Here is an 18,225-nt window from a genome sequence, read left to right on the forward strand (position 1 = left end):
TTTTCTTTTTTTTGAAATCGCCTACGACCATACCAGGTTGAGTATACCCGATCTCGGAAGTTAAGCAACCTCGGGCCCTGTTAGTACTTGGATGGGTGACCGCCTGGGAATACCGGGTGTTGTAAGCATTTTAGTCATGCTGTATATTTCAATTCAATTTTTAGCAACTATTTGCTTATTTGAATTTCCCATGCAATCGAATTAGAATTCATAAAGCCATTTTTATTCTTTTGAAATCGCCTACGACCATACCAGGTTGAGTAGACCCGATCTCGTTCGATCTCGGAAGTTAAGCAACCTCGGGCCCGGTTAGTACTTGGATGGGTGACCGCCTGGGAATACCGGGTGCTGTAAGCATTTTAATCAAGCTGTATATTTCAATTCAATTTTTAGCAACTATTTGCTTTTTTGAATTTCCTATGCAATCGATTTAGAATTGAAAAGGCCATTTTACTTCTTTTGAAATCGCCTACGACCATACCAGGTTGAGCAGACCTTATCTCGTTCGATCTCGGATGTTAAGCAACCTCGGGCCCTGTTAGTACTTGGATGGTTGACCGCCTGGGAATACCGGGTATTGTAAGCATTTTAGTCATGCTGTATATTTCAATTATTTTTATAGCAACTGTTTGCGTTTTTGTATTTCTTATGCAATCGAATTATAATTGAAAAAGCCATTTTCTTCTTTTTGAAATTGCCTACGACCATACCGGGTTGAATAGACCCGATCTCGTTCGATCTCAGAAGTTAAGCAACCTCGGGCCCGGTTAGTACTTGGATGGGTGACCGCCTGGGAATACCGTGTGTTGTAAGCATTTTAGTCATGCTGTATATTTCAATCAAATTTATAGCAACTATTTGCTTTTTTGAATTTCCTATGCAATCGAATTAGAATTGGAAAGACCATTTTCTTTCATTTGAAATCGTCTACGTCCATACCAGGTTGAGTAGACCCGATCTCGTTCGGTCTCGGAAGTTAAGCAACCTCGGGCCCGGTTAATACTTGGATGGTTGACCGCCTGGGAATAACGGGTGTTTTAAGCATTTTAGTCATGCTTTATATTTCAATTAAATTTATAGCAACTATTTGCTTTTTTGAATTTCCTATGCAATCGAATTAGAATTGGAAAGATCATTTTCTTTCATTTGAAATCGCCTACGACCATACCAGGTTGAGTAGACCCGATCTCGTTCGATCTCGGAAGTTAAGCAACCTCGGGCCCTGTTAGTACTTGGATGGTTGACCGCCTGGGAATACCGGGTGTTGTAAGCATTTTAGTCATGCTGTATATTTCAATCAAATGTCTAGCAACTGTTTGCGTTTTTTAATTTCCTATGCAATCGAATTCTAATTGAAAATGTCCTTTTCTTTTTTTTGAAATCGCCTACGACCATACCAGGTTGAGTATACCCGATCTCGGAAGTTAAGCAACTTTGGGCCCTGTTAGTACTTGGATGGGTGACCGCCTGGGAATACCGGGTGTTGTAAGCATTTTAGTCATGCTGTATATTTCAATTAAATTTTTAGCAACTATTTGCTTTTTTGAATTTCCTATGCAATCGAATTAGAATTGGAAAGACCATTTTCTTTCATTTGAAATCGCCTACGACCATACCAGGTTGAGTAGACCCGATCTCGTTCGATCTCGGAAGTTAAGCAACCTCGGGCCCGGTTAGTACTTGGATGGGTGACCGCCTGGGAATACCGGGTGCTGTAAGCATTTTAATCATGCTGTATATTTCAATTAAATTTTTAGCAACTATTTGCTTTTTTGAATTTCCTATGCAATCGAATTAGAATTGGAAAGACCATTTTCTTTCATTTGAAATCGCCTACGACCATACCAGGTTGAGTAGACCCGATCTCGTTCGATCTCGGAAGTTAAGCAACCTCGGGCCCTGTTAGTACTTGGATGGTTGACCGCCTGGGAATACCGGGTGTTGTAAGCATTTTAGTCATGCTGTATATTTCAATCAAATGTCTAGCAACTGTTTGCGTTTTTTAATTTCCTATGCAATCGAATTAGAATTGGAAAGACCATTTTCTTTCATTTGCAATCGCCTACGACCATACCAGGTTGAGTAGACCCGATCTCGTTCGATCTCGGAAGTTAAGCAACCTCGGGCCCTGTTAGTACTTGGATGATTGACCGCCTGGGAATACCGGGTGTTGTAAGCATTGTAATCATGCTGTATATTTCAATCAAATGTCTAGCAACTGTTTGCATTTTTTAATTTCCTATGCAATCGAATTAGAATTGGAAAGACCATTTTCTTTCATTTGAAATCGCCTACGACCATACCAGGTTGAGTAGACCCGATCTCGTTCGATCTCAGAAGTTAAGCAACCTCGGGCCCTGTTAGTACTTGGATGATTGACCGCCTGGGAATACCGGGTGTTGTAAGCATTTTATTCATGCTGTATATTTCAATAAAATGTCTAGCAACTGTTTGCGTTTTTTGAATTTCCTATGCAATCGAATTCTAATTGAAAATGCCCTTTTCTTTTTTTTGAAATCGCCTACGACCATACCAGGTTGAGTATACCCGATCTCGGAAGTTAAGCAACCTCGGGCCCTGTTAGTACTTGGATGGGTGACCGCCTGGGAATACCGGGTGTTGTAAGCATTTTAGTCATGCTGTATATTTCAATTCAATTTTTAGCAACTATTTGCTTATTTGAATTTCCCATGCAATCGAATTAGAATTCATAAAGCCATTTTTATTCTTTTGAAATCGCCTACGACCATACCAGGTTGAGTAGACCCGATCTCGTTCGATCTCGGAAGTTAAGCAACCTCGGGCCCGGTTAGTACTTGGATGGGTGACCGCCTGGGAATACCGGGTGCTGTAAGCATTTTAATCATGCTGTATATTTCAATTAAATTTTTAGCAACTATTTGCTTTTTTGAATTTCCTATGCAATCGATTTAGAATTGAAAAGGCCATTTTATTTCTTTTGAAATCGCCTACGACCATACCAGGTTGAGCAGACCTTATCTCGTTTGATCTCGGATGTTAAGTAACCTCGGGCCCTGTTAGTACTTGGATGGTTGACCGCCTGGGAATACCGGGTATTGTAAGCATTTTAGTCATGCTGTATATTTCAATTATTTTTATAGCAACTGTTTGCGTTTTTGTATTTCTTATGCAATCGAATTATAATTGAAAATACCATTTTCTTTCTTTTGAAATTGCCTACGACCATACCGGGTTGAATAGACCCGTTCTCGTTCGATCTCGGAAGTTAAGCAACCTCGGGCCCGGTTAGTACTTGGATGGGTGACCGCCTGGGAATACCGTGTGTTGTAAGCATTTTAGTCATGCTGTATATTTCAATCAAATTTATAGCAACTATTTGCTTTTTTGAATTTCCTATGCAATCGAATTAGAATTGGAAAGACCATTTTCTTTCATTTGAAATCGTCTACGTCCATACCAGGTTGAGTAGACCCGATCTCGTTCGATCTCGGAAGTTAAGCAACCTCGGGCCCGGTTAATACTTGGATGGGTGACCGCCTGGGAATAACGGGTGTTTTAAGCATTTTAGTCATGCTGTATATTTCAATTAAATTTATAGCAACTATTTGCTTTTTTGAATTTCCTATGCAATCGAATTAGAATTGGAAAGATCATTTTCTTTCATTTGAAATCGCCTACGACCATACCAGGTTGAGTAGACCCGATCTCGTTCGATCTCGGAAGTTAAGCAACCTCGGGTCCTGTTAGTACTTGGATGGTTGACCGCCTGGGAATACCGGGTGTTGTAAGCATTTTATTCATGCTGTATATTTCAATAAAATGTCTAGCAACTGTTTGCGTTTTTTAATTTCCTATGCAATCGAATTCTAATTGAAAATGCCCTTTTCTTTTTTTTGAAATCGCCTACGACCATACCAGGTTGAGTATACCCGATCTCGGAAGTTAAGCAACCTCGGGCCCTGTTAGTACTTGGATGGGTGACCGCCTGGGAATACCGGGTGTTGTAAGCATTTTAGTCATGCTGTATATTTCAATTCAATTTTTAGCAACTATTTGCTTATTTGAATTTCCCATGCAATCGAATTAGAATTCATAAAGCCATTTTTATTCTTTTGAAATCGCCTACGACCATACCAGGTTGAGTAGACCCGATCTCGTTCGATCTCGGAAGTTAAGCAACCTCGGGCCCGGTTAGTACTTGGATGGGTGACCGCCTGGGAATACCGGGTGCTGTAAGCATTTTAATCATGCTGTATATTTCAATTAAATTTTTAGCAACTATTTGCTTTTTTGAATTTCCTATGCAATCGATTTAGAATTGAAAAGGCCATTTTACTTCTTTTGAAATCGCCTACGACCATACCAGGTTGAGCAGACCTTATCTCGTTCGATCTCGGATGTTAAGTAACCTCGGGCCCGGTTAGTACTTGGATGGTTGACCGCCTGGGAATACCGGGTTTTGTAAGCATTTTAGTCATGCTGTATATTTCAATTATTTTTATAGCAACTGTTTGCGTTTTTGTATTTCTTATGCAATCGAATTATAATTGAAAAAGCCATTTTCTTCTTTTTGAAATTGCCTACGACCATACCGGGTTGAATAGACCCGATCTCGTTCGATCTCAGAAGTTAAGCAACCTCGGGCCCGGTTAGTACTTGGATGGGTGACCGCCTGGGAATACCGTGTGTTGTAAGCATTTTAGTCATGCTGTATATTTCAATCAAATTTATAGCAACTATTTGCTTTTTTGAATTTCCTATGCAATCGAATTAGAATTGGAAAGACCATTTTCTTTCATTTGAAATCGTCTACGTCCATACCAGGTTGAGTAGACCCGATCTCGTTCGGTCTCGGAAGTTAAGCAACCTCGGGCCCGGTTAATACTTGGATGGGTGACCGCCTGGGAATAACGGGTGTTTTAAGCATTTTAGTCATGCTTTATATTTCAATTAAATTTATAGCAACTATTTGCTTTTTTGAATTTCCTATGCAATCGAATTAGAATTGGAAAGATCATTTTCTTTCATTTAAAATCGCCTACGACCATACCAGGTTGAGTAGACCCGATCTCGTTCGATCTCGGAAGTTAAGCAACCTCGGGCCCTGTTAGTACTTGGATGGTTGACCGCCTGGGAATACCGGGTGTTGTAAGCATTTTAGTCATGCTGTATATTTCAATCAAATGTCTAGCAACTGTTTGCGTTTTTTAATTTCCTATGCAATCGAATTCTAATTGAAAATGTCCTTTTCTTTTTTTTGAAATCGCCTACGACCATACCAGGTTGAGTATACCCGATCTCGGAAGTTAAGCAACTTTGGGCCCTGTTAGTACTTGGATGGGTGACCGCCTGGGAATACCGGGTGTTGTAAGCATTTTAGTCATGCTGTATATTTCAATTAAATTTTTAGCAACTATTTGCTTTTTTGAATTTCCTATGCAATCGAATTAGAATTGGAAAGACCATTTTCTTTCATTTGAAATCGCCTACGACCATACCAGGTTGAGTAGACCCGATCTCGTTCGATCTCGGAAGTTAAGCAACCTCGGGCCCGGTTAGTACTTGGATGGGTGACCGCCTGGGAATACCGGGTGCTGTAAGCATTTTAATCATGCTGTATATTTCAATTAAATTTTTAGCAACTATTTGCTTTTTTGAATTTCCTATGCAATCGAATTAGAATTGGAAAGACCATTTTCTTTTATTTGAAATCGCCTACGACCATACCAGGTTGAGTAGACCCGATCTCGTTCGATCTCGGAAGTTAAGCAACCTCGGGCCCTGTTAGTACTTGGATGGTTGACCGCCTGGGAATACCGGGTGTTGTAAGCATTTTAATCATGCTGTATATTTCAATCAAATGTCTAGCAACTGTTTGCGTTTTTTAATTTCCTATGCAATCGAATTAGAATTGGAAAGACCATTTTCTTTCATTTGCAATCGCCTACGACCATACCAGGTTGAGTAGACCCGATCTCGTTCGATCTCGGAAGTTAAGCAACCTCGGGCCCTGTTAGTACTTGGATGATTGACCGCCTGGGAATACCGGGTGTTGTAAGCATTGTAATCATGCTGTATATTTCAATCAAATGTCTAGCAACTGTTTGCATTTTTTAATTTCCTATGCAATCGAATTAGAATTGGAAAGACCATTTTCTTTCATTTGAAATCGCCTACGACCATACCAGGTTGAGTAGACCCGATCTCGTTCGATCTCAGAAGTTAAGCAACCTCGGGCCCTGTTAGTACTTGGATGATTGACCGCCTGGGAATACCGGGTGTTGTAAGCATTTTATTCATGCTGTATATTTCAATAAAATGTCTAGCAACTGTTTGCGTTTTTTGAATTTCCTATGCAATCGAATTCTAATTGAAAATGCCCTTTTCTTTTTTTTGAAATCGCCTACGACCATACCAGGTTGAGTATACCCGATCTCGGAAGTTAAGCAACCTCGGGCCCTGTTAGTACTTGGATGGGTGACCGCCTGGGAATACCGGGTGTTGTAAGCATTTTAGTCATGCTGTATATTTCAATTCAATTTTTAGCAACTATTTGCTTATTTGAATTTCCCATGCAATCGAATTAGAATTCATAAAGCCATTTTTATTCTTTTGAAATCGCCTACGACCATACCAGGTTGAGTAGACCCGATCTCGTTCGATCTCGGAAGTTAAGCAACCTCGGGCCCGGTTAGTACTTGGATGGGTGACCGCCTGGGAATACCGGGTGCTGTAAGCATTTTAATCATGCTGTATATTTCAATTAAATTTTTAGCAACTATTTGCTTTTTTGAATTTCCTATGCAATCGATTTAGAATTGAAAAGGCCATTTTCTTTCTTTTGAAATCGCCTACGACCATACCAGGTTGAGCAGACCTTATCTCGTTTGATCTCGGATGTTAAGTAACCTCGGGCCCTGTTAGTACTTGGATGGTTGACCGCCTGGGAATACCGGGTATTGTAAGCATTTTAGTCATGCTGTATATTTCAATTATTTTTATAGCAACTGTTTGCGTTTTTGTATTTCTTATGCAATCGAATTATAATTGAATATGCCATTTTCTTTCTTTTGAAATTGCCTACGACCATACCGGGTTGAATAGACCCGTTCTCGTTCGATCTCGGAAGTTAAGCAACCTCGGGCCCGGTTAGTACTTGGATGGGTGACCGCCTGGGAATACCGTGTGTTGTAAGCATTTTAGTCATGCTGTATATTTCAATCAAATTTATAGCAACTATTTGCTTTTTTGAATTTCCTATGCAATCGAATTAGAATTGGAAAGACCATTTTCTTTCATTTGAAATCGTCTACGTCCATACCAGGTTGAGTAGACCCGATCTCGTTCGATCTCGGTAGTTAAGCAACCTCGGGCCCGGTTAATACTTGGATGGGTGACCGCCTGGGAATAACGGTTGTTTTAAGCATTTTAGTCATGCTGTATATTTCAATTAAATTTATAGCAACTATTTGCTTTTTTGAATTTCCTATGCAATCGAATTAGAATTGGAAAGATCATTTTCTTTCATTTGAAATCGCCTACGACCATACCAGGTTGAGTAGACCCGATCTCGTTCGATCTCGGAAGTTAAGCAACCTCGTGCCCTGTTAGTACTTGGATGGTTGACCGCCTGGGAATACCGGGTGTTGTAAGCATTTTAGTCATGCTGTATATTTCAATCAAATGTCTAGCAACTGTTTGCGTTTTTTAATTTCCTATGCAATCGAATTCTAATTGAAAATGTCCTTTTCTTTTTTTTGAAATCGCCTACGACCATACCAGGTTGAGTATACCCGATCTCGGAAGTTAAGCAACCTCGGGCCCTGTTAGTACTTGGATGGGTGACCGCCTGGGAATACCGGGTGTTGTAAGCATTTTAGTCATGCTTTATATTTCAATTCAATTTTTAGCAACTATTTGCTTTTTTGAATTTCCTATGCAATCGAATTAGAATTCATAAAGCCATTTTTATTCTTTTGAAATCGCCTACGACCATACCAGGTTGAGTAAACCCGATCTCGTTCGATCTCGGAAGTTAAGCAACCTCGGGCCCGGTTAGTACTTGGATGGGTGACCGCCTGGGAATACCGGGTGCTGTAAGCATTTTAATCATGCTGTATATTTCAATTAAATTTTTAGCAACTATTTGCTTTTTTGAATTTCCTATGCAATCGAATTAGAATTGGAAAGACCATTTTCTTTCATTTGAAATCGCCTACGACCATACCAGGTTGAGTAGACCCGATCTCGTTCGATCTCGGAAGTTAAGCAACCTCGGGCTCTGTTAGTACTTGGATGGGTGACCGCCTGGGAATACCGGGTGTTGTAAGCATTTTAGTCATGCTGTATATTTCAATCAAATGTCTAGCAACTGTTTGCGTTTTTTAATTTCCTATGCAATCGAATTAGAATTGGAAAAACCATTTTCTTTCATTTGCAATCGCCTACGACCATACCAGGTTGAGTAGACCCGATCTCGTTCGATCTCGGAAGTTAAGCAACCTCGGGCCCTGTTAGTACTTGGATGATTGACCGCCTGGGAATACCGGGTGTTGTAAGCATTTTAATCATGCTGTATATTTCAATCAAATGTCTAGCAACTGTTTGCATTTTTTAATTTCCTATGCAATCGAATTAGAATTGGAAAGACCATTTTCTTTCATTTGAAATCGCCTACGACCATACCAGGTTGAGTAGACCCGATCTCGTTCGATCTCGGAAGTTAAGCAACCTCGGGCCCTGTTAGTACTTGGATGATTGACCGCCTGGGAATACCGTGTGTTGTAAGCATTTTAATCATGCTGTATATTTCAATCAAATGTCTAGCAACTGTTTGCGTTTTTTAATTTCCTATGCAATCCAATTAGAATTGAAAATGCCCTTTTCTTTTTTTTGAAATCGCCTACGACCATACCAGGTTGAGTATACCCGATCTCGGAAGTTAAGCAACCTCGGGCCCTGTTAGTACTTGGATGGGTGACCGCCTGGGAATACCGGGTGTTGTAAGCATTTTAGTCATGCTGTATATTTCAATTCAATTTTTTGGAAACTATTTGCTTTTTTGAATTTCCTATGCAATCGAACTTGAATTCATAAAGCCATTTTTATTCTTTTGAAATCGCCTACGACCATACCAGGTTGAGTAGACCTGATCTCGTTCGATCTCGGAAGTTAAGCAACCTCGGTCCCTGTTAGTACTTGGATGGGTGACCGCCTGGGAATACCGTGTTTTGTAAGAGTTTTAGTCATGCTGTATACTTCAATTATTTTTATAACATCTGTTTACTTTTTTGAATTTCCTATGCAATCGAATTAGAATTGAAAATGCCATTTTCTTTCATTTGAAATCACCTACGACCATAACAGAATGAGTAGACCCGATCTCGTTCGATCTCGGAAGTTAAGCAACCTCGGGCCCGGTTAGTACTTGGATGGGTGACCACCTGAGAATAACGGGTGTTGTAAGCCTTTTAGTCATGCTGTATATTTCAATTCAATTTTTAGCAACTATTTGCTTTTTTAAATTTCCTATGCAATCGAATTAGAATTGATAAAGCCATTTTCTTTCTTTTGAAATCGCCTACGACCATACCAGGTTGAGTAGACCTGATCTCGTTCGATCTCAGAAGTTAAGCAACCTCGGGCCCGGGTAATACTAGGATGGGTGACCGCCTGGGAATACCGGGTGTTGTAAGCATTCTATTCATGCTGTATATTTCAATCAAATTTATAGCAACTATTTGCTTTTTTGAATTTCCTATGCAATCGAATTTGATTTGGAAAGACCATTTTTCTTCATTTGAAATCGTCTACGACCATACCAGTTTGAGTAGACCCGATCTCGTTCGATCTCGGAAGTTAAGCAACCTCGTGCCCGGTTAGTACTTGGATGGGTGACCAGCTGGGAATACCAGGTGCTGTAAGCATTTTAGTCATGCTGTATACTTCAATTAAATTTTTAGCAACTATTTGCTTTTTTTGAATTTCCTATGCAATCGAATAAGAAGTGAAAATGTCATTTTCTTTCTTTTGAAATTGCCTACGACCATACCGGGTTGAGTAGACCCGATCTCGTTCGATCTCGGAAGTTAAGCAACCTCGGGCTCGGTTAGTACTTGGATGGGTGACCGCCTGGGAATACCGGGTGTTGTAAGCATTTTAGTCATGCTGTATAATTCAATTAAATTTATAACATCTGTTTACTTTTTTGAATTTCCTATGCAATCGAATTAGAATTCATAATAACATTTTCTTTCATTTGAAATCGCCTACGACCATACCAGGTTGAGTAAACCCGATCTCGTTCGATCTCGGAAGTTAAGCAACCTCGTGCCCGGTTAGTACTTGGATGGGTGAATAGCTGGGAATACCAGGTGCTGTAAGCATTTTAGTCATGCTGTATACTTCAATTAAATTTTTAGCAACTATTTGCTTTTTTTGAATTTCCTATGCAATCGAATTAGAATTGAAAATGCCATTTTCTTTCTTTTGAAATAGCCTACGACCATACCAGGTTGAGTAGACCTGATCTCGTTCGATTTCGGAAGTTAAGCAACCTCGGGCCCTGTTAGTACTTGGATGGGTGACCGCCTGGGAATACCTGGTGTTGTAAGCATTTTATTCATGCTGTATATTTCAATCAAACTTATAGCAACTATTTGCTTTTTTGAATTTCCTATGCAATCGAATTAGATTTGGAAAGACCATTTTTCTTCATTTGAAATCGTCTACGACCATACCAGTTTGAGTAGACCCGATCTCGTTCGATCTTGGAAGTTAAGCAACCTCGGGCCCTGTTAGTACTTGGATGGGTGACCGCCTGGGAATACCGGGTGTTGTAAGCATTTTAGTCATGCTGTATATTTCAATTCAATTTTTAGCAACTATTTGCTTTTTTGAATTTCCTATGCAATCGAATTAGAATTGATAAAGCCATTTTTATTCTTTTGAAATCGCCTACGACCATACCAGGTTGAGTAAACCCGATCTCGTTCGATCTCGGAAGTTAAGCAACCTCGGGCCCGGTTAGTACTTGGATGGGTGACCGCCTGGGAAGAACGGGTGCTGTAAGCATTTTAATCATGCTGTATATTTCAATTAAATTTTTAGCAACTATTTGCTTTTTTGAATTTCCTATGCAATCGAATTAGAATTGGAAAGACCATTTTCTTTCATTTGAAATCGCCTACGACCATACCAGGTTGAGTAGACCCGATCTCGTTCGATCTCGGAAGTTAAGCAACCTCGGGCCCTGTTAGTACTTGGATGGTTGACCGATTGGGAATACCGGGTGTTGTAAGCATTTTAGTCATGCTGTATATTTCAATCAAATGTCTAGCAACTGTTTGCGTTTTTTAATTTCCTATGCAATCGAATTCTAATCGAAAATGCCCTTTTCTTTTTTTTGAAATCGCCTACGACCATACCAGGTTGAGTATACCCGATCTCGGAAGTTAAGCAACCTCGGGCCCTGTTAGTACTTGGATAGGTGACCGCTTGGGAATACCGGGTGTTGTAAGCATTTTAGTCATGCTGTATATTTCAATTCAATTTTTAGCAACTATTTGCTTTTTTGAATTTCCTATGCAATCGAATTAGAATTCATAAAGCCGATTTTATTCTTTTGAAATCGCCTACGACCATACCAGGTTGAGTAGACCCGATCTCGTTCGATCTCGGAAGTTAAGCAACCTCGGGCCCGGTTAGTACTTGGATGGGTGACCGCCTGGGAATACCGGGTGCTGTAAGAATTTTAATCATGCTGTATATTTCAATTAAAATTTTAGCAACTATTTGCTTTTTTGAATTTCCTATGCAATCGATTTAGAATTGAAAAGGCCATTTTATTTTATTTGAAATCGCCTACGACCATACCAGGTTGAGCAGACCTGATCTCGTTCGATCTCGGAAGTTAAGCAACCTCGGGCCCTGTTAGTACTTGGATGGTTGACCGCCTGGGAATACCGGGTGTTGTAAGCATTTTAGTCATGCTGTATATTTCAATCAATTTTATAGCAACTGTTTGCGTTTTTGTATTTCTTATGCAATCGAATTAGAATTGGAAAGACTATTTTCTTTCATTTGAAATCGTCTACGACCATACCAGGTTGAGTAGACCCGATCTCGTTCGATCTCGGAAGTTAAGCAACCTCGGGCCCGGTTAATATTTGGATGGGTGACCGCCTGGGAATAACGGGTGTTGTAAGCATTTTAGTCATGCTGTACATTTCAATCGAATTTATAGCAACTATTTGCTTTTTTGAATTTCCTATGCAATCGAATTAGAATTGGAAAGACCATTTTCTTTCATTTGAAATCGTCTACGACCATACCAGGTTGAGTAGACCCGATCTCGTTCGATCTCGGAAGTTAAGCAACCTCGGGCCCGGTTAATATTTGGATGGGTGACCGCCTGGGAATAACGGGTGTTGTAAGCATTTTAGTCATGCTGTATATTTCAATCAAATTTATAGCAACTATTTGCTTTTTTGAATTTCCTATGCAATCGAATTAGAATTGGAAATGCCATTTTCTTTCATTTGAAATCGCCTACGACCATACCAGGTTGAGTAGACCCGATCTCGTTCGATCTCGGAAGTTAAGCAACCTCGGGCCCTGTTAGTACTTGGATGATTGACCGCCTGGGAATACCGGGTGTTGTAAGCATTTTAATCATGCTGTATATTTCAATCAAATGTCTAGCAACTGTTTGCGTTTTTTAATTTCCTATGCAATCCAATTAGAATTGAAAATGCCATTTTCTTTTTTTTGAAATCGCCTACGACCATACCAGGTTGAGTATACCCGATCACGGAAGTTAAGCAACCTCGGGCCCTGTTAGTACTTGGATGGGTGACCGCCTGGGAATACCGGGTGTTGTAAGCATTTTAGTCATGCTGTATATTTCAATTCAATTTTTAGCAACTATTTGCTTTTTTGAATTTCCTATGCAATCGAATTAGAATTCATAAAGCCATTTTCTTTCTTTTGAATTCGCCTACCACCATACCAGGTTGAGTAGAACCGATCTCGTTCGATCTCGGAAGTTAAGCAACCTCGTGACCGGTTAGTACTTGGATGGGTGACCGCCTGGGAATACCGTGTGTTGTAAGCATTTTAGTCATGCTGTACATTTCAATCAAATTTATAGCAACTATTTGCTTTTTTGAATTTCCTATGCAATCGAATTAGAATTGGAAAGACCATTTTCTTTCATTTGAAATCGTCTACGACCATACCAGGTTGAGTAGACCCGATCTCGTTCGATCTCGGAAGTTAAGCAACCTCGGTCCCGGTTAGTACTTGGATGGGTGACCGCCTGGGAATACCGTGGTTTGTAAGCGTTTTAGTCATGCTGTATACTTCAATTATTTTTATAACATCTGTTTACTTTTTTGAATTTCCTATGCAATCGAATTAGAATTGAAAATGCCATTTTATTTCATTTGAAATCACCTACGACCATAATAGAATGAGTAGACCCGATCTCGTTCGATCTCGGAAGTTAAGCAACCTCGGGCCCGGTTAGTACTTGGATGGGTGACCACCTGGGAATAACGGGTGTTGTAAGCATTTTAGTCATGCTGTATATTTCAATTCAATTTTTAGCAACTATTTGCTTTTTTAAATTTCCTATGCAATCGAATTAGATATCAAATAGCCATTTTCTTTCTTTTGAAATCGCCTACGACCATACCAGGTTAAGTAGACCCGATCTCGTTCGATCTCGGAAGTTAAGCAACCTCGTGCCCGGTTAGTACTTGGATGGGTGACCGCCTGGGAATACCAGGTGCTGTAAGCATTTTAGTCATGCTGTATACTTCAATTAAATTTTTAGCAACTATTTGCTTTTTTGAATTTCCTATGCAATCGAATTAGAATTGAAAATGCCATTTTCTTTCTTTTGAAATCGCCTACGACCATACCAGGTTAAGTAGACCTGATCTCGGTCGATCTCGGAAGTTAAGCAACCTCGGGCCCGGTTAGTACTTGGATGGGTGACCGCCTGAGAATACCGGGTGTTGTAAGCATTTTATTCATGCTGTATATTTCAATCAAATTTATAGCAACTATTTGCTTTTTTGAATTTCCTATGCAATCGAATTTGATTTGGAAAGACCATTTTTCTTCATTTGAAATCGTCTACGACCATACCAGTTTGAGTAGACCTGATCTCGTTCGATCTTGGAAGTTAAGCAACCTCGGGCCCTGTTAGTACTTGGATGGGTGACCGCCTGGGAATACCGGGTGTTGTAAGCATTTTAGTCATGCTGTATATTTCAATTCAATTTTTAGCAACTATTTGCTTTTTTGAATTTCCTATGCAATCGAATTTGAATTCATAAAGCCATTTTCTTTCATTTGAAATCGCCTACGACCATACCAGGTTGAGTAGACCCGATCTCGTTCGATCTCGGAAGTTAAGCAACCTCGGGCCCGGTTAGTAGTTGGATGGGTGACTGCCTGGGAATCCCGGTTGTTGTAAGCATTTTAGTCATGCTGTATATTTCAATTATTTTTATAGCAACTGTTTGCGTTTTTGTATTTCTTATGCAATCGAATTAGAATTGAAAATGTCATTTTCTTTCTTTTGAAATTGCCTACGACCATACCGGGTTGAGTAGACCCGATCTCGTTCGATCTCGGAAGTTAAGCAACCTCGGGCCCGGTTAGTACTTGGATGGGTGACCGCCTGGGAATACCGGGTGTTGTAAGCATTTTAGTCATGCTGTATAATTCAATTAAATTTATAACATCTGTTTACTTTTTTGAATTTCCTATGCAATCGAATTTGAATTCATAATAACATTTTCTTTCTGTTGAAATCGCCTACGACCATACCAGGTTGAGTAAACCCGATCTCGTTCGATCTCGGAAGTTAAGCAACCTCGTGCCCGGTTAGTACTTGGATGGGTGACCAGCTGGGAATACCAGGTGCTTTAAGCATTTTAGTCATGCTGTATACTTCAATTAAATTTTTAGCAACTATTTGCTTTTTTTGAATTTCCTATGCAATCGAATTAGAATTGAAAATGCCATTTTCTTTCTTTTGAAATCGCCTACGACCATACCAGGTTGAGTAGACCTGATCTCGTTCGATCTCGGAAGTTAAGCAACCTCGGGCCCGGTTAGTACTTGGATGGGTGACCGCCTGGGAATACCGGGTGTTGTAAGCATTTTATTCATGCTGTATATTTCAATCAAATTTATAGCAACTATTTGCTTTTTTGAATTTCCTATGCAATCGAATTAGATTTGGAAAGACCATTTTTCTTCATTTGAAATCGTCTACGACCATACCAGTTTGATTAGACCCGATCTCGTTCGATCTTGGAAGTTAAGCAACCTCGGGCCCTGTTAGTACTTGGATGGGTGACCGCCTGGGAATACCGGGTGTTGTAAGCATTTTAGTCATGCTGTATATTTCAATTCAATTTTTAGCAACTATTTGCTTTTTTGAATTTCCTATGCAATCGAATTAGAATTCATAAAGCCATTTTTATTCTTTTGAAATCGCCTACGACCATACCAGGTTGAGTAAACCCGATCTCGTTCGATCTCGGAAGTTAAGCAACCTCGGGCCCGGTTAGTACTTGGATGGGTGACCGCCTGGGAAGAACGGGTGCTGTAAGCATTTTAATCATGCTGTATATTTCAATTAAATTTTTAGCAACTATTTGCTTTTTTGAATTTCCTATGCAATCGAATTAGAATTGGAAAGACCATTTTCTTTCATTTGAAATCGCCTACGACCATACCAGGTTGAGTAGACCCGATCTCGTTCGATCTCGGAAGTTAAGCAACCTCGGGCCCTGTTAGTACTTGGATGGTTGACCGATTGGGAATACCGGGTGTTGTAAGCATTTTAGTCATGCTGTATATTTCAATCAAATGTCTAGCCACTGTTTGCGTTTTTTAATTTCCTATGCAATCGAATTCTAATTGAAAATGCCCTTTTCTTTTTTTTGAAATCGCCTACGACCATACCAGGTTGAGTATACCCGATCTCGGAAGTTAAGCAACCTCGGGCCCTGTTAGTACTTGGATAGGTGACCGCTTGGGAATACCGGGTGTTGTAAGCATTTTAGTCATGCTGTATATTTCAATTCAATTTTTAGCAACTATTTGCTTTTTTGAATTTCCTATGCAATCGAATTAGAATTCATAAAGCCGATTTTATTCTTTTGAAATCGCCTACGACCATACCAGGTTGAGTAGACCCGATCTCGTTCGATCTCGGAAGTTAAGCAACCTCGGGCCCGGTTAGTACTTGGATGGGTGACCGCCTGGGAATACCGGGTGCTGTAAGAATTTTAATCATGCTGTATATTTCAATTAAAATTTTAGCAACTATTTGCTTTTTTGAATTTCCTATGCAATCGATTTAGAATTGAAAAGGCCATTTTATTTCTTTTGAAATCGCCTACGACCATACCAGGTTGAGCAGACCTGATCTCCTTCGATCTCGGAAGTTAAGCAACCTCGGGCCCTGTTAGTACTTGGATGGTTGACCGCCTGGGAATACCGGGTGTTGTAAGCATTTTAGTCATGCTGTATATTTCAATCAATTTTATAGCAACTGTTTGCGTTTTTGTATTTCTTATGCAATCGAATTAGAATTGGAAAGACTATTTTCTTTCATTTGAAATCGTCTACGACCATACCAGGTTGTGTAGACCCGATCTCGTTCGATCTCGGAAGTTAAGCAACCTCGGGCCCGGTTAGTACTTGGATGGGTGACCACCTGGGAATACCGGGTGTTGTAAGCATTTTAGTCATGCTGTATATTTCAATTAAATTTTTAGCAACTATTTGCTTTTTTGAATTTCCTATGCAATCGAATTAGAATTCATAAAGCCATTTTCTTTCTTTTGAATTCGCCTACCACCATACCAGGTTGAGTAGAACCGATCTCGTTCGATCTCGGGAGTTAAGCAACCTCGTGCCCGGTTAGTACTTGGATGGGTGACCGCCTGGGAATACCGGGTGTTGTAAGCATTTTAGTCATGCTGTACATTTCAATCGAATTTATAGCAACTATTTGCTTTTTTGAATTTCCTATGCAATCGAATTAGAATTGGAAAGACCATTTTCTTTCATTTGAAATCGTCTACGACCGTACCAGGTTGAGTAGACCCGATCTCGTTCGATCTCGGAAGTTAAGCAACCTCGGGCCCGGTTAATATTTGGATGGGTGACCGCCTGGGAATAACGGGTGTTGTAAGCATTTTAGTCATGCTGTATATTTCAATCAAATTTATAGCAACTATTTGCTTTTTTGAATTTCCTATGCAATCGAATTAGAATTGGAAATGCCATTTTCTTTCATTTGAAATCGCCTACGCCCATACCAGGTTGAGTAGACCCGATCTCGTTCGATCTCGGAAGTTAAGCAACCTCGGGCCCTGTTAGTACTTGGATGATTGACCGCCTGGGAATACCGGGTGTTGTAAGCATTTTAATCATGCTGTATATTTCAATCAAATGTCTAGCAACTGTTTGCGTTTTTTAATTTCCTATGCAATCCAATTAGAATTGAAAATGCCATTTTCTTTTTTTTGAAATCGCCTACGACCATACCAGGTTAAGTATACCCGATCACGGAAGTTAAGCAACCTCGGGCCCTGTTAGTACTTGGATGGGTGACCGCCTGGGAATACCGGGTGTTGTAAGCATTTTAGTCATGCTCTATATTTCAATTCAATTTTTAGCAACTATTTGCTTTTTTGAATTTCCTATGCAATCGAATTAGAATTCATAAAGCCATTTTCTTTCTTTTGAATTCGCCTACCACCATACCAGGTTGAGTAGAACCGATCTCGTTCGATCTCGGAAGTTAAGCAACCTCGTGCCCGGTTAGTACTTGGATGGGTGACCGCCTGGGAATACCGTGTGTTGTAAGCATTTTAGTCATGCTGTACATTTCAATCAAATTTATAGCAACTATTTGCTTTTTTGAATTTCCTATGCAATCGAATTAGAATTGGAAAGACCATTTTCTTTCATTTGAAATCGTCTACGACCATACCAGGTTGAGTAGACCCGATCTCGTTCGATCTCGGAAGTTAAGCAACCTCGGGCCCGGTTATTATTTGGATGGGTGACCGCCTGGGAATAACGGGTGTTGTAAGCATTTTAGTCATGCTGTATATTTCAATCAAATTTATAGCAACTATTTGCTTTTTTGAAATTCCTATGCAATCGAATTAGAATTGGAAATGCCATTTTCTTTCATTTGAAATC

The 18,225-nt window shown here is 39.9% G+C and overlaps 26 non-coding genes and 54 pseudogenes across 26 annotated transcripts; all 80 read left to right on the forward strand.

Moving 5' to 3' along the window:
- Positions 1-19: 19 nt before the first annotated feature.
- On the forward strand, positions 20-128 carry LOC143456579 (5S ribosomal RNA; annotated as a pseudogene).
- A 110-nt stretch (positions 129-238) lies between these two features.
- LOC143453809 (5S ribosomal RNA) lies at positions 239-357 on the forward strand. Its single transcript, XR_013115461.1, has one exon. It is a non-coding gene; the product is annotated as a 5S ribosomal RNA (ribosomal RNA).
- A 110-nt stretch (positions 358-467) lies between these two features.
- On the forward strand, positions 468-586 carry LOC143457095 (5S ribosomal RNA; annotated as a pseudogene).
- A 110-nt stretch (positions 587-696) lies between these two features.
- LOC143454839 (5S ribosomal RNA) lies at positions 697-815 on the forward strand. The gene has a single exon (XR_013116444.1). It is a non-coding gene; the product is annotated as a 5S ribosomal RNA (ribosomal RNA).
- A 110-nt stretch (positions 816-925) lies between these two features.
- LOC143456955 (5S ribosomal RNA) lies at positions 926-1,044 on the forward strand (annotated as a pseudogene).
- Positions 1,045-1,154: 110 nt separating this feature from the next.
- Positions 1,155-1,273, forward strand: LOC143455080 (5S ribosomal RNA). The gene has a single exon (XR_013116675.1). It is a non-coding gene; the product is annotated as a 5S ribosomal RNA (ribosomal RNA).
- Positions 1,274-1,383: 110 nt separating this feature from the next.
- Positions 1,384-1,492, forward strand: LOC143456769 (5S ribosomal RNA; annotated as a pseudogene).
- A 110-nt stretch (positions 1,493-1,602) lies between these two features.
- On the forward strand, positions 1,603-1,721 carry LOC143453810 (5S ribosomal RNA). The gene has a single exon (XR_013115462.1). It is a non-coding gene; the product is annotated as a 5S ribosomal RNA (ribosomal RNA).
- A 110-nt stretch (positions 1,722-1,831) lies between these two features.
- Positions 1,832-1,950, forward strand: LOC143455081 (5S ribosomal RNA). Its single transcript, XR_013116676.1, has one exon. It is a non-coding gene; the product is annotated as a 5S ribosomal RNA (ribosomal RNA).
- Positions 1,951-2,060: 110 nt separating this feature from the next.
- LOC143455963 (5S ribosomal RNA) lies at positions 2,061-2,179 on the forward strand (annotated as a pseudogene).
- Positions 2,180-2,289: 110 nt separating this feature from the next.
- Positions 2,290-2,408, forward strand: LOC143456623 (5S ribosomal RNA; annotated as a pseudogene).
- A 111-nt stretch (positions 2,409-2,519) lies between these two features.
- On the forward strand, positions 2,520-2,628 carry LOC143456580 (5S ribosomal RNA; annotated as a pseudogene).
- Positions 2,629-2,738: 110 nt separating this feature from the next.
- On the forward strand, positions 2,739-2,857 carry LOC143453811 (5S ribosomal RNA). The gene has a single exon (XR_013115463.1). It is a non-coding gene; the product is annotated as a 5S ribosomal RNA (ribosomal RNA).
- Positions 2,858-2,967: 110 nt separating this feature from the next.
- On the forward strand, positions 2,968-3,086 carry LOC143457242 (5S ribosomal RNA; annotated as a pseudogene).
- A 110-nt stretch (positions 3,087-3,196) lies between these two features.
- On the forward strand, positions 3,197-3,315 carry LOC143454935 (5S ribosomal RNA). Its single transcript, XR_013116536.1, has one exon. It is a non-coding gene; the product is annotated as a 5S ribosomal RNA (ribosomal RNA).
- Positions 3,316-3,425: 110 nt separating this feature from the next.
- Positions 3,426-3,544, forward strand: LOC143456365 (5S ribosomal RNA; annotated as a pseudogene).
- A 110-nt stretch (positions 3,545-3,654) lies between these two features.
- Positions 3,655-3,773, forward strand: LOC143455658 (5S ribosomal RNA; annotated as a pseudogene).
- Positions 3,774-3,883: 110 nt separating this feature from the next.
- Positions 3,884-3,992, forward strand: LOC143456581 (5S ribosomal RNA; annotated as a pseudogene).
- Positions 3,993-4,102: 110 nt separating this feature from the next.
- LOC143453813 (5S ribosomal RNA) lies at positions 4,103-4,221 on the forward strand. The gene has a single exon (XR_013115464.1). It is a non-coding gene; the product is annotated as a 5S ribosomal RNA (ribosomal RNA).
- Positions 4,222-4,331: 110 nt separating this feature from the next.
- LOC143457034 (5S ribosomal RNA) lies at positions 4,332-4,450 on the forward strand (annotated as a pseudogene).
- Positions 4,451-4,560: 110 nt separating this feature from the next.
- LOC143454840 (5S ribosomal RNA) lies at positions 4,561-4,679 on the forward strand. Its single transcript, XR_013116445.1, has one exon. It is a non-coding gene; the product is annotated as a 5S ribosomal RNA (ribosomal RNA).
- A 110-nt stretch (positions 4,680-4,789) lies between these two features.
- On the forward strand, positions 4,790-4,908 carry LOC143456729 (5S ribosomal RNA; annotated as a pseudogene).
- A 110-nt stretch (positions 4,909-5,018) lies between these two features.
- LOC143455082 (5S ribosomal RNA) lies at positions 5,019-5,137 on the forward strand. Its single transcript, XR_013116677.1, has one exon. It is a non-coding gene; the product is annotated as a 5S ribosomal RNA (ribosomal RNA).
- A 110-nt stretch (positions 5,138-5,247) lies between these two features.
- LOC143456770 (5S ribosomal RNA) lies at positions 5,248-5,356 on the forward strand (annotated as a pseudogene).
- Positions 5,357-5,466: 110 nt separating this feature from the next.
- On the forward strand, positions 5,467-5,585 carry LOC143453814 (5S ribosomal RNA). The gene has a single exon (XR_013115465.1). It is a non-coding gene; the product is annotated as a 5S ribosomal RNA (ribosomal RNA).
- A 110-nt stretch (positions 5,586-5,695) lies between these two features.
- On the forward strand, positions 5,696-5,814 carry LOC143455083 (5S ribosomal RNA). Its single transcript, XR_013116678.1, has one exon. It is a non-coding gene; the product is annotated as a 5S ribosomal RNA (ribosomal RNA).
- Positions 5,815-5,924: 110 nt separating this feature from the next.
- On the forward strand, positions 5,925-6,043 carry LOC143455964 (5S ribosomal RNA; annotated as a pseudogene).
- Positions 6,044-6,153: 110 nt separating this feature from the next.
- Positions 6,154-6,272, forward strand: LOC143456624 (5S ribosomal RNA; annotated as a pseudogene).
- Positions 6,273-6,383: 111 nt separating this feature from the next.
- LOC143456582 (5S ribosomal RNA) lies at positions 6,384-6,492 on the forward strand (annotated as a pseudogene).
- A 110-nt stretch (positions 6,493-6,602) lies between these two features.
- LOC143453815 (5S ribosomal RNA) lies at positions 6,603-6,721 on the forward strand. The gene has a single exon (XR_013115466.1). It is a non-coding gene; the product is annotated as a 5S ribosomal RNA (ribosomal RNA).
- A 110-nt stretch (positions 6,722-6,831) lies between these two features.
- LOC143457243 (5S ribosomal RNA) lies at positions 6,832-6,950 on the forward strand (annotated as a pseudogene).
- A 110-nt stretch (positions 6,951-7,060) lies between these two features.
- On the forward strand, positions 7,061-7,179 carry LOC143454936 (5S ribosomal RNA). Its single transcript, XR_013116537.1, has one exon. It is a non-coding gene; the product is annotated as a 5S ribosomal RNA (ribosomal RNA).
- A 110-nt stretch (positions 7,180-7,289) lies between these two features.
- Positions 7,290-7,408, forward strand: LOC143457011 (5S ribosomal RNA; annotated as a pseudogene).
- Positions 7,409-7,518: 110 nt separating this feature from the next.
- On the forward strand, positions 7,519-7,637 carry LOC143456065 (5S ribosomal RNA; annotated as a pseudogene).
- A 110-nt stretch (positions 7,638-7,747) lies between these two features.
- On the forward strand, positions 7,748-7,856 carry LOC143456583 (5S ribosomal RNA; annotated as a pseudogene).
- A 110-nt stretch (positions 7,857-7,966) lies between these two features.
- On the forward strand, positions 7,967-8,085 carry LOC143453610 (5S ribosomal RNA). Its single transcript, XR_013115270.1, has one exon. It is a non-coding gene; the product is annotated as a 5S ribosomal RNA (ribosomal RNA).
- A 110-nt stretch (positions 8,086-8,195) lies between these two features.
- LOC143454945 (5S ribosomal RNA) lies at positions 8,196-8,314 on the forward strand. The gene has a single exon (XR_013116546.1). It is a non-coding gene; the product is annotated as a 5S ribosomal RNA (ribosomal RNA).
- Positions 8,315-8,424: 110 nt separating this feature from the next.
- LOC143455965 (5S ribosomal RNA) lies at positions 8,425-8,543 on the forward strand (annotated as a pseudogene).
- Positions 8,544-8,653: 110 nt separating this feature from the next.
- On the forward strand, positions 8,654-8,772 carry LOC143456680 (5S ribosomal RNA; annotated as a pseudogene).
- Positions 8,773-8,882: 110 nt separating this feature from the next.
- On the forward strand, positions 8,883-8,991 carry LOC143456585 (5S ribosomal RNA; annotated as a pseudogene).
- A 111-nt stretch (positions 8,992-9,102) lies between these two features.
- On the forward strand, positions 9,103-9,221 carry LOC143457167 (5S ribosomal RNA; annotated as a pseudogene).
- A 110-nt stretch (positions 9,222-9,331) lies between these two features.
- On the forward strand, positions 9,332-9,450 carry LOC143456464 (5S ribosomal RNA; annotated as a pseudogene).
- A 110-nt stretch (positions 9,451-9,560) lies between these two features.
- LOC143453829 (5S ribosomal RNA) lies at positions 9,561-9,679 on the forward strand. Its single transcript, XR_013115480.1, has one exon. It is a non-coding gene; the product is annotated as a 5S ribosomal RNA (ribosomal RNA).
- A 110-nt stretch (positions 9,680-9,789) lies between these two features.
- Positions 9,790-9,908, forward strand: LOC143456174 (5S ribosomal RNA; annotated as a pseudogene).
- A 111-nt stretch (positions 9,909-10,019) lies between these two features.
- On the forward strand, positions 10,020-10,138 carry LOC143453687 (5S ribosomal RNA). The gene has a single exon (XR_013115345.1). It is a non-coding gene; the product is annotated as a 5S ribosomal RNA (ribosomal RNA).
- Positions 10,139-10,248: 110 nt separating this feature from the next.
- On the forward strand, positions 10,249-10,367 carry LOC143456590 (5S ribosomal RNA; annotated as a pseudogene).
- A 111-nt stretch (positions 10,368-10,478) lies between these two features.
- On the forward strand, positions 10,479-10,597 carry LOC143455471 (5S ribosomal RNA; annotated as a pseudogene).
- Positions 10,598-10,707: 110 nt separating this feature from the next.
- Positions 10,708-10,826, forward strand: LOC143456021 (5S ribosomal RNA; annotated as a pseudogene).
- A 110-nt stretch (positions 10,827-10,936) lies between these two features.
- Positions 10,937-11,055, forward strand: LOC143454134 (5S ribosomal RNA). The gene has a single exon (XR_013115773.1). It is a non-coding gene; the product is annotated as a 5S ribosomal RNA (ribosomal RNA).
- Positions 11,056-11,165: 110 nt separating this feature from the next.
- Positions 11,166-11,284, forward strand: LOC143455668 (5S ribosomal RNA; annotated as a pseudogene).
- A 110-nt stretch (positions 11,285-11,394) lies between these two features.
- Positions 11,395-11,503, forward strand: LOC143456969 (5S ribosomal RNA; annotated as a pseudogene).
- Positions 11,504-11,613: 110 nt separating this feature from the next.
- Positions 11,614-11,732, forward strand: LOC143454710 (5S ribosomal RNA). The gene has a single exon (XR_013116320.1). It is a non-coding gene; the product is annotated as a 5S ribosomal RNA (ribosomal RNA).
- A 110-nt stretch (positions 11,733-11,842) lies between these two features.
- LOC143455572 (5S ribosomal RNA) lies at positions 11,843-11,961 on the forward strand (annotated as a pseudogene).
- Positions 11,962-12,071: 110 nt separating this feature from the next.
- Positions 12,072-12,190, forward strand: LOC143455608 (5S ribosomal RNA; annotated as a pseudogene).
- A 110-nt stretch (positions 12,191-12,300) lies between these two features.
- On the forward strand, positions 12,301-12,419 carry LOC143455609 (5S ribosomal RNA; annotated as a pseudogene).
- Positions 12,420-12,529: 110 nt separating this feature from the next.
- LOC143455967 (5S ribosomal RNA) lies at positions 12,530-12,648 on the forward strand (annotated as a pseudogene).
- Positions 12,649-12,758: 110 nt separating this feature from the next.
- On the forward strand, positions 12,759-12,867 carry LOC143456977 (5S ribosomal RNA; annotated as a pseudogene).
- A 110-nt stretch (positions 12,868-12,977) lies between these two features.
- On the forward strand, positions 12,978-13,096 carry LOC143457096 (5S ribosomal RNA; annotated as a pseudogene).
- A 110-nt stretch (positions 13,097-13,206) lies between these two features.
- LOC143456296 (5S ribosomal RNA) lies at positions 13,207-13,325 on the forward strand (annotated as a pseudogene).
- Positions 13,326-13,435: 110 nt separating this feature from the next.
- LOC143456817 (5S ribosomal RNA) lies at positions 13,436-13,554 on the forward strand (annotated as a pseudogene).
- A 110-nt stretch (positions 13,555-13,664) lies between these two features.
- LOC143455555 (5S ribosomal RNA) lies at positions 13,665-13,783 on the forward strand (annotated as a pseudogene).
- A 110-nt stretch (positions 13,784-13,893) lies between these two features.
- Positions 13,894-14,012, forward strand: LOC143455653 (5S ribosomal RNA; annotated as a pseudogene).
- A 110-nt stretch (positions 14,013-14,122) lies between these two features.
- LOC143456371 (5S ribosomal RNA) lies at positions 14,123-14,241 on the forward strand (annotated as a pseudogene).
- Positions 14,242-14,351: 110 nt separating this feature from the next.
- On the forward strand, positions 14,352-14,470 carry LOC143455057 (5S ribosomal RNA). The gene has a single exon (XR_013116654.1). It is a non-coding gene; the product is annotated as a 5S ribosomal RNA (ribosomal RNA).
- A 110-nt stretch (positions 14,471-14,580) lies between these two features.
- On the forward strand, positions 14,581-14,699 carry LOC143456831 (5S ribosomal RNA). Its single transcript, XR_013117091.1, has one exon. It is a non-coding gene; the product is annotated as a 5S ribosomal RNA (ribosomal RNA).
- A 110-nt stretch (positions 14,700-14,809) lies between these two features.
- On the forward strand, positions 14,810-14,928 carry LOC143456112 (5S ribosomal RNA; annotated as a pseudogene).
- Positions 14,929-15,039: 111 nt separating this feature from the next.
- Positions 15,040-15,158, forward strand: LOC143453667 (5S ribosomal RNA). Its single transcript, XR_013115326.1, has one exon. It is a non-coding gene; the product is annotated as a 5S ribosomal RNA (ribosomal RNA).
- A 110-nt stretch (positions 15,159-15,268) lies between these two features.
- On the forward strand, positions 15,269-15,387 carry LOC143455870 (5S ribosomal RNA; annotated as a pseudogene).
- Positions 15,388-15,497: 110 nt separating this feature from the next.
- Positions 15,498-15,616, forward strand: LOC143454135 (5S ribosomal RNA). The gene has a single exon (XR_013115774.1). It is a non-coding gene; the product is annotated as a 5S ribosomal RNA (ribosomal RNA).
- Positions 15,617-15,726: 110 nt separating this feature from the next.
- LOC143455670 (5S ribosomal RNA) lies at positions 15,727-15,845 on the forward strand (annotated as a pseudogene).
- Positions 15,846-15,955: 110 nt separating this feature from the next.
- LOC143456970 (5S ribosomal RNA) lies at positions 15,956-16,064 on the forward strand (annotated as a pseudogene).
- A 110-nt stretch (positions 16,065-16,174) lies between these two features.
- Positions 16,175-16,293, forward strand: LOC143454711 (5S ribosomal RNA). The gene has a single exon (XR_013116321.1). It is a non-coding gene; the product is annotated as a 5S ribosomal RNA (ribosomal RNA).
- A 110-nt stretch (positions 16,294-16,403) lies between these two features.
- LOC143455975 (5S ribosomal RNA) lies at positions 16,404-16,522 on the forward strand (annotated as a pseudogene).
- Positions 16,523-16,632: 110 nt separating this feature from the next.
- LOC143453626 (5S ribosomal RNA) lies at positions 16,633-16,751 on the forward strand. The gene has a single exon (XR_013115287.1). It is a non-coding gene; the product is annotated as a 5S ribosomal RNA (ribosomal RNA).
- A 110-nt stretch (positions 16,752-16,861) lies between these two features.
- Positions 16,862-16,980, forward strand: LOC143456535 (5S ribosomal RNA; annotated as a pseudogene).
- A 110-nt stretch (positions 16,981-17,090) lies between these two features.
- LOC143456123 (5S ribosomal RNA) lies at positions 17,091-17,209 on the forward strand (annotated as a pseudogene).
- Positions 17,210-17,319: 110 nt separating this feature from the next.
- On the forward strand, positions 17,320-17,438 carry LOC143456344 (5S ribosomal RNA; annotated as a pseudogene).
- A 110-nt stretch (positions 17,439-17,548) lies between these two features.
- Positions 17,549-17,657, forward strand: LOC143457196 (5S ribosomal RNA; annotated as a pseudogene).
- A 110-nt stretch (positions 17,658-17,767) lies between these two features.
- LOC143456763 (5S ribosomal RNA) lies at positions 17,768-17,886 on the forward strand (annotated as a pseudogene).
- Positions 17,887-17,996: 110 nt separating this feature from the next.
- On the forward strand, positions 17,997-18,115 carry LOC143455722 (5S ribosomal RNA; annotated as a pseudogene).
- The last annotated feature ends 110 nt before the right edge of the window (positions 18,116-18,225 follow it).

Source organism: Clavelina lepadiformis, chromosome 4, assembly GCF_947623445.1.
Source record: "Clavelina lepadiformis chromosome 4, kaClaLepa1.1, whole genome shotgun sequence".
NCBI classification, from domain to species: domain Eukaryota; kingdom Metazoa; phylum Chordata; class Ascidiacea; order Aplousobranchia; family Clavelinidae; genus Clavelina; species Clavelina lepadiformis.